This window comes from Otolemur garnettii, unplaced genomic scaffold (genome assembly GCF_000181295.1).
Source record: "Otolemur garnettii isolate 467f Iridium unplaced genomic scaffold, OtoGar3 scaffold00025, whole genome shotgun sequence".
Taxonomy (NCBI): Eukaryota; Metazoa; Chordata; class Mammalia; order Primates; family Galagidae; genus Otolemur; species Otolemur garnettii.
Genome location: NW_003852420.1, coordinates 11,412,473 through 11,425,376, shown reverse-complemented (window position 1 = coordinate 11,425,376; position 12,904 = coordinate 11,412,473). Strand labels below are relative to the sequence as shown.

At 47.6% G+C, this 12,904-nt stretch overlaps 1 non-coding gene and 1 pseudogene across 1 annotated transcript; one reads left to right on the top strand and one right to left on the bottom strand.

Moving 5' to 3' along the window:
• Positions 1 to 2,890: 2,890 nt before the first annotated feature.
• On the bottom strand, positions 2,891 to 2,993 carry LOC111724719. The gene has a single exon (XR_002772962.1). It is a non-coding gene; the product is annotated as a U6 spliceosomal RNA (small nuclear RNA).
• A 3,104-nt stretch (positions 2,994 to 6,097) lies between these two features.
• On the top strand, positions 6,098 to 12,700 carry LOC111724689 (annotated as a pseudogene).
• The last annotated feature ends 204 nt before the right edge of the window (positions 12,701 to 12,904 follow it).

Genomic DNA, 12,904 nt, shown 5'->3' with positions numbered 1-12,904 from the left:
GTGGAACAAGTAGGAGTACTGGGGACAAAGACAGTGGGGTGTCTGTGCTCCTACCTGCCCCTGGGACTTGCAGGGAGAGGTTGTAAACAGAAGCAGGAGCTGGTTACATGAGGGTCTTTGTGAGGTTCTGGGGCTGAAGCAAGATTGTGATGGGGTTCTGGACAGAAATTGAGAAAATAGTTATGTTTTCTTCCCCAGAGTGAGAGGCTGAAATGAGGACTCTTGAGCAAGTGATTTATTGAGTGTGTGACTTAGAGATGCAGGAGACTGAGGGAGAGAAGCAGGCCAGGGCAGGGGATAGGCTGAGTGAGGACAGGGGCCCAGCTGGGCTGTAATTTCAGCCTGAACCACAGGAACTCGGGTATAGATGGACCACAGAGCTGCCCCACTCCGTAGTGAGCAGGGCAGGCTTTTGCACCTCTGTGTCAGTTAGTCCTTGGGAGGAGAGAAGGGAATGTAACCTCCCAGAGCCACTCATTAGCCAAGGGCAGGTCTGAGAAGGGAGCAGCGCTTACAGAAGCTCTTGGGTGGGTACATGGCCCAGCAGAGGGGATCTGGACAGAGCAAGGCAACAGCAGAATCCACTGTAAGAGTCTTTCCCCTATTTTTGTGTGATACACAGTTCTACTATGTAGGATTGTTAACTTGTGGAGTATAAGGGGATGAATGGATGGAATTTGGGGGGGACCATAGTGCTGGTCTTCAGGGCAGGGGCAGTGGTGAGGTGCTGCCCCCAAGTGGCTTTCAAGGACTTGACTTTCTAGGAGGATCTTTTGTAGCTGCAAAAGAGGGGCGGTGCAGAGAAATGAGGGGCCCGCTAGACTGAGCATAGGGTGAGCAGCCCTGGTGTGCAGTGTGGCTTGGTGCCACACTGGGAGGGTCTCATTAACCTTGATGATGAGGTCTTCATTTTTATATACCCTTAATACAAGGGGCCAGGACCCTGGAGGCAGCCTCTGATTTGTCTTTTCCTCATCCTGAATTCTCCCTGGCAGGGCAGGCAGTGTGTGAGGGGTCGCCTCTGTGCCACAAGCTCAGGGCAATGCCAGTTGCCAAAATGTGGTCACATGAGGCTTTTCCTGCCTTCCAGGTCAGGGAGCAGGACTCACCCTCCTTTGTTAGGTGCTTTATAAAGGGGTCACTCCTTAGGTGTAAAACGGCATCATTATACTTAAGCTATGGATATTTTTATTTTATATTTTCTTTATTTGTAATTGTGCTAAGTATTATTTTGCCACTTACCGTGTTACTCTGTGGAAAGAAAAACCTGTAAAGTGTTTAATAAATTAGCTCTCCTTACATAAATTAAATCTGTCAAAATTTTGTAAAATATTAATCAGAATAAATACCAACTCTTAAAAAAATAAATGGGTCACTCCAACTGAGCTTGCAGGGAGTTTTAAGGGCTGGTCTCCTCCCCAAGGAGATGGGCTCTGGGTTAAGCATTAAGGCCTTCAGATCCCAATCCTTCTCATACCACATCCGATCAGCTGCAAGTGTGGGAGGCTACTGTGGGTAGGAATGTACCCCCTTCCCATCTCTCTGGGCTGTGCAGGGAAGCAAAGGATATCTTCCAGTCCTGGAAGGCTACCTATGCTTCTATAAAGGAATTTGGGATCCTCAGTAAATGGGTTTGGAATGAATACAGAAACCTAGGCCCCTTTTTTTTCATTACCAAAGCCCACCTTTCTTGGTCAGACAGAAGAAGAAATGGGAATGGTATGCGAAAGGGAGACAGTGGCCCTTTAAAAGGGAAGCCAGGGTTTGCAGTGCAGCGCAAACTGCATGCAAATGGATCTGCAGAAGCAGACTTGGGACCTGGGGGCAACCGACTTGGATGAACCAAAGGGTTTTTGTGCCAGTTTGCCCAGCCCTGAATCATGGTTCTCTGCTGGATATGAGAAGAGGTGCTACAGCTCTAGAATTTCTATAAAGGAGGAGCTGGGGTAGGGGCACAATCTGGCTGGGAAGGTGGGAGGCTCTGAGAGTCACTAACTGCTTGGAAGCCACATACTTTTTGTTGATTGTACGTGTTTTGGAGGATGGTGTTGACTCTCAGTTTTGTCTCTCATCCCTTAATGTGACAGTGGAATCCTTCTTTCTGACTCAATCATCTGTTTTGAAATGTATTTATTTATTTATTTATTATCTATCAGCCTTTGAATTAGGTTCTTTTAAATAATTTTTTTTTTTTTTTTGAGACAGAATCTCACTATGTTGCCCTAGGTACATAGGACGTCACAGCTCACAGCAATCTCAAACTCTTGGGCTTAAGCGATTCTCTTGCCTCAGCTCCCTAGTAGCTGGGACTACAGGCACCCGCCATAACACCTGGCTAGTTTTTGTTGCAATCGTCATTGTTGGTTAGCTGGCCCGGGCTGGGTTCAAACCCGCCACCCTCAGTGTATATGGCTGGTACCATAACCACTGTGCTACAGACGCCGAGCCCCTTTCTTTTTTTTCTTTTCTTTCTCCCTCCCTCCCTCCTTCCCTCCCTCCCTTCCTTCCTTCCTTCCTTCCTTTCTTTCTTTCCTTCTTTCTTTCTACTGGAAAAAGAGAGCTCAACATTCTTCTTAATGAGGCCAGTGTCAATAGGACACAGATGATTGTGCTTACAGTACACTCCAAAACATATCAGTTTGTGCTGGGTAAGAGCCTTGTAACTCTCAAAGCCAGATTCATTGGCATTGAAGATGGACAGCTTCTCATTTGTCAACATCTGTGGCTCATCCACTGTGTTGGGGGGTGCTGCCCATACTTGAGGTCTGGGTCATCCAGGTACTATCTGCACTGGATGCCCTTGGGAGGGTGGGTCTGTGGGTGCATGAACAGGCAGTGCTTTAGGAAAGCAGCCCCAAGCAGGAGCCCTGGCAGCACCACCACTTGTTTAAAAATAATAGAACACTTCACAAATTTGCATGTCATCCTTGTGTCGGGGCCACGCTCATCTTCTCTGTAGTGTTTCAATCTTAGTATATGTGCTGCCAAAGCAAGCATCCTGGCTAATTTTTTCTAATTTTAGTAAACACTGGGGTAGTGTCTTGCTCTTGCTCAGGCTGATCTTAAGCTCCTGATCTCAAGTGTTCCCCACCCCGCCTTGGCCTCCCAGAGTGCTATGTCTGTTTGGAAATTTTGTAAACCCTCCTCCTTTCTTGTTTCTTTACCACCTGGCTTCAACTGTTCTTTTTATGTTCCATAGATTTTGACATACTTCCCATGTACGTACTTGTCCTAAGTTTATTCCAGTCACCAAGGAAAACCCCTTCCTGGAGCTCCAGACTCAAGTAGCCGAGAGTTTCCTAAGTAGCTACCCTGAGTGTCTCTCAGGGACCTCAAGAGGAGCAGATCTGAGATGAAACTCACAGGTCTCCAAAACCCAGTTCTTACCAGTATCTTCCAGCGCAGTAAAATGGTGACCCAAGACAGAAGGCTGAGGTCAGTCTGGACTCCTCCCCTATTCTCGTGCTCCCTATGCAATCTGTCTCTAAGTCTTGAGTCCTCTTGTCTCAAAGCTCTTGTCTGACACCTTGATCATTTCAATGGTCCTTAACTGGTGGTCTCCCTGCTCCCTCTTTTTCTACCCTCCCACTACTCTGTCCTCAAATCCTCCAATCTGCACTCAGAAGTGACAATTTAGCTGTGTGACACTGGGAAATTTGCTGCCCCCTCTGAGTTTCCCTCAGTCCCCCATTAGTCAAAGTAGATCTACAGACTTGCCAAGGATCAGCACAGATCAGTTTCTGGGGTATCATGAGCTAGCTGTGTTCTGGATAGAAGAAAACCCTGTGATGGGGTGTGGGACCCCTCTAGGGGAGCAGTCTCATCAGTCTTGCTCCTCCCTAGAGACTACAGCTTCTAGGCCTCCACAGCCTGCTGTCACCAAGAAGGAAGAAATATCTGCAAGCCACAGCTGAAACTCATGTCTTTCCTGGTGCTTCTCCCCTTCTCCCCACATGAATTCCAATTTATTGATTTTGTGGATTATGATTTTGTTGTCATGTTTGAGAACTTTTTACTAAGCCCTTGGTCCTGATGAGTTTTTCCTTTATTTTCTTCTAAGCATTCTATAGTTTTATGTTTTACTTTTAAGCCTATGATCCACTTTAAGTTACTTTTTGTATAAAGTGTGGGGTGTAGGTCTAGATTCATATTTTTGCCTGTGGATATCCAATCACCCCAGCACCATTTTCTGGAAAGACTACGCTTTCTCCATTGAATAGTTTTTGCATCTTGGTCAGAGATTAGTTGGCTGTGCTTGTATGGGGTTATTTGAAATATTTTTTTGGCTGGGGTGGGTTTGAACCTGCCACCTCCGGTATATGGGGCAAGTGCCCTTACTCCTTGAGCCACAGGTGCCACCCTTAAAATTTTTTTTTGCAAGTGTGGTGGCATCATAGTTCACAGCAAGCTCAAACTCTTGGGGCTCAAGTGATCCTCTTGCCTCAGCATCCCAAGCAGCTGGGACTATAGGTGCCCACCACAACACCTGGCTAGTTTTTCTACTTTTAGTAGAGACAGGGTCTTGCTCTTATTCAGGCTGGTCTTGAACTCTTGAGCTCAAGCAATCCACCTGCCTTGGCTCCCAGAGTGCTAGGATTACAGGCGTGAGCCACCACAACTGGCCTGTATGGGGTTATTTATGAGTTTTTAAATCTGTTCCACTGATCTATGTGTGCATCCCTTCACCAATAACACACTATTTTGATTATTGTGACTATATAGTAGGCCTTAATATCAAGTAGAGTGAGCCAGGCACAGTGGCTCACATCTGTAATCCTAGCACTTTAGAAGGCTGGATTGTTTGAGCTCAGGAGTTCAAGATCAGCCTAAGCAAGAGAAAGACCCCCATCTCTACTAAAAATAGAAAAAAAAATAGCTGGGCGCCATGGCAGGTGTCTATAGTCTCAGTTACTGGGGAGGCTGAGGCAAGAGGATTGCTTAAGCCCAGGAATTTGAGGTTGCTGTGAGCTATGACACCATGGCACTTTACCCAGGGCACAGTAAGACTGTCTCAAAAAGAAAAAACAAACAAACAAACAAGTAGAGTGATCCTCTCATTACTCCTTTTCAAAATTGTTAGATCCTTTCTATACAACATTTATTTCTTTATTGACACGATCTCTGTCACCAGGCTGGAGTGCAGCACCAGCATCACAGCTCACTGCAACCTTGAGTTGCATGACAGTTTCACTCAGTCACTCAGAATGTTCTGGGTAATCATGGGCAACTGTGGGTGGTTGGAAGGCACCTTCTTTTCAGAGAATAAAAGCTCCAGGAGGGCAGGAGTCTTTGATTTGTTCACTGAAGAATTCCAAGTGCCCAATCTAATAGGGTGCTTGGTGATTAAACGTAGAGGTCCAATGGACTGGAGGGGCATTCTGAGACCAAGGTCAGTTTATTATCAGCAAAGGCTCTCATTTTTGGGTACTAAAACCTGGTTGGAGTAGTTAGGGGTCCCCCCTTGGGGCAAAGGTTTGTTGAAAGGCATTGTACTCGTCAACCTGAGGACCCCTCACAGGGCTAGGGGGCAGCCCCTGGCTAAGACTTTTTTTTTGCAGTTTTTGGCCTGGGCTGGGTTTGAACCTGCACCTCCAGCATATGGGGCCGGTGCCCTACTCCTTTGAGCCACAGGCACTGCCCCACCCCACTCCACCCCACACCTGCCTGCTGAGACTTTTAAAGTGAGTCTTAGCCAGCCAGAGCCTGGTTTTCTTTCCTCTAAGAAAAGAAGAGTGGCCCAGGAGTCGTGGCTCATGGTTGAAATCCTAACATTCTGGGAGGCCAAGGCAGGTGGATTGCTTGAGCTTAGGAATTGGAGACCAGCCAGAGCCAGAGGCAGACTGTCTCTACTGAAATAGAAAAACTAGCTGGGCGTTATGGTGGGCGCCTGTAGTACCAGCTACTTGTGAGGCTGAGGCAGGAGGATGTGAGCTATGAGCGCTACAAAACTCTACCCAGGGCAACAGAGTGAGATCCTTACTCAAAAAAAAAAAAAAAAAAAAAAAAAAGTGCGGTGGAGGTCCTGGCTACCGGCTGCCGGCTGTGGGCTCCTAGCTGCCTCCTGGTGGTCAGTTGTAGTCACTGCCAACTCTCGGACATGGCATCCTCCCAGCCTCAGACAGGTAGTAAAGGCATCCTAATTTAGGGCCCCTCCGCCCCCGGGCCCCAAATGGCTCACCAGCCCAAAGGGCTCACCGGCTCTTTCTGCTTTGCTCTTGCCCTCCTCTTCACCAAAGAAGACCTCCAGGGAGTGCCTGGACTGTATCTTTTTTGGCATTTGTAAAGATTCTGCCAGATCCCTAGCCCCTGTTCTCTAAGGCCATTTTTGTATGTGCAGGGTGGATCCAAGAGTAGCAAGTCATGGGATAACCTCCCTCAGGCCCCTTTGGTCTGACTTTGCTCTTTCACCTCCTCCACCCACACATTCTTTGCCAGCCTGTAGCTCCCATCATGGGGACTCCCCTAACCCCTCTCCCTGTTCTATGCATGCCTTCACCTGACTCTCACAACTGCCCATGTGGGGTTCCAGGCAGGCCTCTGTGTGTCAGGGAGCCTCTGGGGTGACCGCACTGCTGCCTCTCTCTCTTCCCAAGGCTCTTACCTCTCAGGAAGGGTTCCTCAGAACAATTATTTAGATAGTACCTCTCAGGTCTGGTGCCAGCCTGTGCCCCTGGGCAGTTATCATGGACAGACAGGGCACAGGCTCTGGCCACAGGCTTCCCCCATTCTGGATCAGTTATGGGAATTCATCTGTCAGCACGATCTTTCATGGTCTGACAGAGAGCCCATGACATGCTGTGCATGGCATGGGGGCATGGGGCAGGTGGGGTGGATGTGGGTGGGGAGATAGCTCCTTTCATCCCAGGCAGGAGGCATGTTCCCAGGTTACTAGGTGATAGGGTCAGGTCACAGAACAGTCTTATGGGTTTTGTCTGCAGCACCTTTGTAATCCCCAGGAAAGAAGACACAGGGGGGCCTCTCTCCAGCTCTTGAGGGAGTCTTCCTCCCTTTTCTCCTCCCCTCTTCCTTCCTTCTCTGTATCCCATCTTGTTTGGTTTCTGTAGTTATAAAAGCATACCACAGACTGTTTAAATTATGAAAAAAATTATTAGGTTCATGATTCCAGAAGCTGGGAAGTCCAAGAGCATGGTGCCTGCATCTGATGTGGTCTTTGTGCTACTATCCCGTGGTGGAAGGCAGAATCAGCTGAATTCATTCTTCTATCAGGAAACTACTCCCAAGATAATGAACTCCTGTGATAACAGCATTACTCCAGCACAAGGGTGGGGCCCTGATGACCTAATTACCTCTTACAGGCCTCACCACTCACCACTGCTATAATGCCAATTAAATTTCAACATGAATTTTGGAGAGAATAGTCAAATCACAGCATGTCCCCAGCTGATCCATACAAATGCTCTGTAGAGCATCTGTCCCTTGTTTTGGCCCTGGGAGAGAGTAGTTTACAAAAGAAAGAGAAAATTCAGTATTTCACCCTTACCTGTGGTTTTGCTTTCTATGGTTTCTGTTATCTGCGGTCAACTGCAGTTTGAAAATATTAAATGGAAAACTCCAGAAATAAACAATTAAGTTTTACATTATGTGCCAGTCTAAGCAGCATGAATCACCCCTTTGTCTAGCATATCCATGCTGTATATGCTACCTGCCAGTTAGTCACTTAGTAGCTGTCTCTGTTATCAGATCAACAGTCATAGTATCACAGAACTTGCGTTCAAGGCACCCTTATTTTACTTAAAAATGGCCCCGAAGTGCAAAAGTGGTGATGGTGACATATTATTATAATTGTCCTATTTTATTATTATTGCTAATCTCTTACTGTGCCTAATTTGTAAATAAACCTTTTTCATAGGTATGTATGTATAAGAAAAAATATAGTGTATGAAAGGTATATATAAGGTTAGGTATCATCTGCAGTTTCAGGCAGTATCTGGAGGTCTTGGAGCATATACTCTACCTAGATAAGGGGGGACTATTCTGTCTGTCTTCATCAGGCCTAGGAAGTACATCTTTCCTTGTCTGCCAAGGAAAGATGTACTGCTAAGATGTGACAATTATTTGTCAGGTGATAGAAATCTACCCATTAAGTTTTTCCTCTTACTGTGTTCTGTGGTATCTTTATTTATAGAGGCAAAAGAGAGGGCCTGGGTTGTCCTTAGCCCTTTGTCCTCGGCCTTTGTTGCCCAGAGACTTTGACTTGGTGAAGACAGATGATTTCTTCCCTCAGGAGACCCACAAAGCTGAGCCTTAGCATAGGGCCTGGCACTCCACTGGGACCCAGAATTCCATGGGACAGAGAGGAACAGGCAGAAGGGATCCTGTCAGAGAGGGAGTGGGTGGATCAGTGAGTCACAGAAACTCCAGAAGGAGCAAGGCCGTGAGAGTGGGCACAGGGATTATGGGACTGCAGCCAACCTTGGAACAGGGAATTTTGTGGGCAGAGGAGAACAGAAGGAAGCCCAGGTAGCCAGGAACCCCCGCAAGTCTAGAGGGCGGTCGGCTTGGTTAGCGTGGCTATGTCCATATGCGCACACATATATCTGTATGTATACACATACACAATCAGCTCTTGCGGCACAGCCACCTACTCTACACCTTAGTGGCTTATGACATTACCCATTTATTATTTTTCATGGGTCTATCCTTTTGCAGTCAGACACTGGGTTGGGTGGAAGCTGGCTGGTGTAGAATGGCTGACCAGCAGTCTAGTCCAGGCTTGTTCACATGGTGGTTGCAGGGGTTCAGAAATGCAAGTGAAAACATGCCAGGTCTCAAAAGGCCTTTACTTGAAACTGACTTACTGTCACTTCCTCCATGCTCTTTTGGTCAAACAAGTCTCATGGACCAGACTTGCTGGAAAGGGTTTAGAATTAGCATTTTGATGAGAGGCGCTCCTAAGTCACATTGCAGAGGGAGTGGCAGGGAATTGGGACTATTCTTATAATCAATCTAACACTACACTCATTTGTGAAAGACAGAAACCTGGGTGGCGTTCTCACTCCTCTCTACCACTTTTCCAATACACACTACATCACCAAGTCAATTTGATTTCACCCCACAAACTTCATTCAACTCTCCCCACTTTCCTCACTCCAGTCCAAGAGGGGCTACGGGAGCCACCCAACTAGTCTGCTAGATTTACTCAATCTTTTGGCCACACAGCAGCCAGTAGGCCCTCTTCAGAGTGCAACCATGTCATATCCTCTCCCCCTGCCCAAGTCCTTCCAAGACTATGCATTATTTCATAGTTGCAAGTGGCAGAGACAGGCTCTGACTTTGGCAAAAGAAGAATCTAATGGGAGGGTATCAATCTCACAGGATGTCTGGAAAACAAGACCCAGAAGTCACACAGGTACCAAGAGTGGCAGCTAGACAGCCAGGACCACTGTGAAAACCATGCTGCTGGCTGAGTGCAGTGGCCCATGCCTGTAATGCTAGCACTCTGGGAGGCCAAGGCAGGAGGATCACTTGGGCTTAGGAATTTGAGCCTGAGCAAGAGTGAGAGCCCGTCTCTACTAAAAATAGAAAAACTAGCTGGGTGTTGCGGTGGGTGCCTGTAGTCCCAGCTACTTGAGAGGCTGGGAGGATTGCTTGAGCCAGGAGTTTGAGGTTGCTGTGAGCTAGGCTGATTGTCATGGTCTTCTAGCCCCGGCAACAGAGTGAGCCTCTGTCTCAAAAAAAAAAAAAAAAAAACAACGAAAGGAAGGACGGAAAGAAAAAAAGAAAAGAAGAGAGATAGAGAGAGACAGAAAAAAGAAGAAAGAAAGACAAAACCCTGTACTGGAGCATCTGGGTGGGGGTGGGGGCACTGAGGCAGCCCCAAGCTGCTGCTGCCACCACCAGGATGATGCTCCAATGTCCTTCTTTGCATCACTCTCTACAGAGTCAAGGACCTAGGTGGAGGCATCTAATAGGCTAAGCCCCTCGCCTGGGAAATAGGAACGAAAGAAAAAAATTCTCATTTAATTTCTGTGGGGACTCAGTCACTGGGGGATTCCTAGGAATTTATAGGATGGAGAAAGCTGCTGGACATTCAGTTGTTCTCATCTTTTCCTGTGCTTAGCAGGCTCCCAAAGCCGCGGGAGCTGGCGGGTATGTCAGCCGGCACGCGGCATTCCTGTTGTAATAAGCATTCTTTTTGTTAAAGTCACAATCCCCTATGGTTTAATTGAGAAGGTAGTGAGGATGAGACTGTGGCTTTTTGCAAAGCCACAAATAGCAGAAATTTAGCCTGGGCCTCTGGAGAAAAAGAAGTAGGCAAAGCGAAGAGCATGACCCAGTTCTCCTTCTACTCGGTAGGCAGGTAGGAAACAGGAGAGGAGGCAAGAGAGATCCCGTCGGGCCCTGGGAAGGAGGAGCTGTCCGCGGACCCCCGCCGCAGGAGGGCAGGCTCCGGGCTCCTTAGAAAGTCACACACTGTCCCAGACACTGTGAAGCCCTCTGGGAGTCTGGGTCCGCGAGAGGATAGACATTCCCTGTTTTTACCCAGGAAAGAGGAGCAGAGGGGCTGGCAGGGGACAGCAACGAACTAGATATGCAGTGCAGTGGACGCTATTGGTCCTTAGGCCTGGTGCCCTTTGCCGAACGGTGCACCATCTGCAGCAGCTGTGGCTCACTGTGGCCTCCTTTCTTCTCTAGAAAACTGCCCTGGCCCAGCGGGAGCCTCCCTTCCTGGCAGGGTATGTGCCCACCCCTGCAGTCTGCAGCCGCTGGACAACTGACACCTAAGCCCCGCCCCCGGGCGGCCAGGTGAGTTTTACCTGCGCTGTAGTGATCCAGTGTCTCTGTGGAGTCGGGCTGAGGCTGGACTCCAGCAGAAACGACATCTCTGCTTAGCCACAGGGGGCGACAGAGGCCTTTCCCGCCTTAGATAGGAAGGCAAGGGAACAATGGACACGCTTGGGGGGACCTCCCTTCCCTCGCCTCTGCCCACCCACCTAAGCCTGGAGTCCCAGCCGGCGTCCTCCCCGCTCGCAGTTCCACTTCCCCACGTGCTTTGGAGCCGGAGAAAGGATGGCCTCAGGCCAGTGACTCTCTTTGTTCCCTTGTGGACCTGCTGAGAACTTGGGTGATTTCCATATAGTTTTCCCCAGATGACTTGTTTGTCCAAAAGTGACACATAAGAACTCTGAAAGGTGGGAGAAGGGATCAGGGTGATAATCTGTAGATGGCAAAATCTAAGGTAGTTTTCCAAGCAAAGGCTTTGGTGGCTTTAATGGGAAAATGTGTGGGATCTACTTTAGGGAACGCTGGCATCCGCTGGGGTGAAGGGAGTGCTTGATTCTCTGAGTGATTTTTGTGGCCTTCAGGCAGGGGACACATCTTTGTAGAGAGAATCAGATCAGCTCCTGTGCCCCCAGAGGTAAGGGGTGAATTTAGAGTGTAATTACAGATTCAAGAGGGCTTTGCAGTCTCAAGCACATGGATCTTTCTGCCTGTTGAATTTCTACCCTGCTTCTTTATGTTTTGTAGAGACAGTCTCACTTTATCGCCCTTGGTAGAGTGCCGTGGCGTCACACAGCTCACAGCAACCTCCAACTCCTGGGTTTAGGAGATTCCCTTGCCTCAGCCTCCTGAATTCCCTTGCCTCAGCCTGGAACTACAGGCACCTGCCAAAACACCTGGCTATTTTTTTGTTGCACTTTGGCTGGGGCTAGGTTTGAACCTGCCACCCTTGGTATATGGAGCTGGCGCCCTACCCACTGAGCCACAGGAGCTGTCTATCCACCCTACTTCTTATTATAACTATGTAACCATGTAACTTTGTAATTTGTTTATATATTTTCTTTTCTTTTTTTTTTTTTTTTTGAGACAGAGTCTCACTCTGTCTCCCCGGGTAGAGTGCCTTGGTGTCATCATAGCTCACAGCAACCTCAAACTCATGGGCTCAAGTGATCCCCTTGGCTCAGCCTCTCACGTAGCTAGGACTATAGGTGCCCACTACAATGCCCAGATAGTCTATCTATTTCTAGTTTTGCTCTTGCTCAAGCTGTTCTTGAACTTCTCAGCTCAAGCAATCCACACACCTTGGCCTCCCAGAGGGTTATGGTTAGAGGCATGAGCCACCTTGCCCAGACTGATTATCTATTTTCCCTCCTGTATACAGCCTCTTCCCCCAGGTCTTCCTGCTTCCGTATTGCACATTGCACCTGAACTCACTCACTCGATAGCATTTGGCTATGACATCAAAAAGCCTTCACGAATTTCCCACTGCAGTGGCAAGAAGACCAAATTGTCCGAGAACCTGCAGCTCATGAAGTTCATGCAAAGGGGACTGGACTCAGAAACTAAGAAGCAACTAGAAGAGGAGGCAGAGAAGATCACTGGTTCTTGGATTTGCCAGGGAGGAAAAAGAATTTCATGATAGAAGAGCAGAGTTTATTGCTGTGGGAAGACCTTCTCCATGGAAGAATGTCATTCAGAGGATTTAATCCTGAGGTTGAAAAACTGTTGCTTCAGATGAATGCTAAGAAGAAAGCAGAAGAAATTGAAGATGAAGCAGAGGAGGTCAATGTGTCAAGATGAAGAAAAGGCCAGAAGGTAGGAGACCTTGGTGGGGACAATTGGGAAAAAGTTTCCTAAGAGGAAACTCTGTACTAATTAGGGAGGAGGTGAAAATGGAGGCATAAAACTGATTAAAGCCAAGAAGACCAAGAAGGTGTTCTTAAAGCTCCAAGATTAAAATGGATATCTGAAGAGATGGCTCAGGGATGCCTTGTGAAAGCAGCACAGTTTGGAACTCATCCTGATGATATTTCTGTTGTTATTAATACTGTAATGTCTATTTGTAAAGAGATATATAGTTTTAGAAACATGCTGTTTTTGAAATAGATGTCTGATGGATATTATACATCCTTTGCTTAATGAGAGTGCATTTTTAACCCTT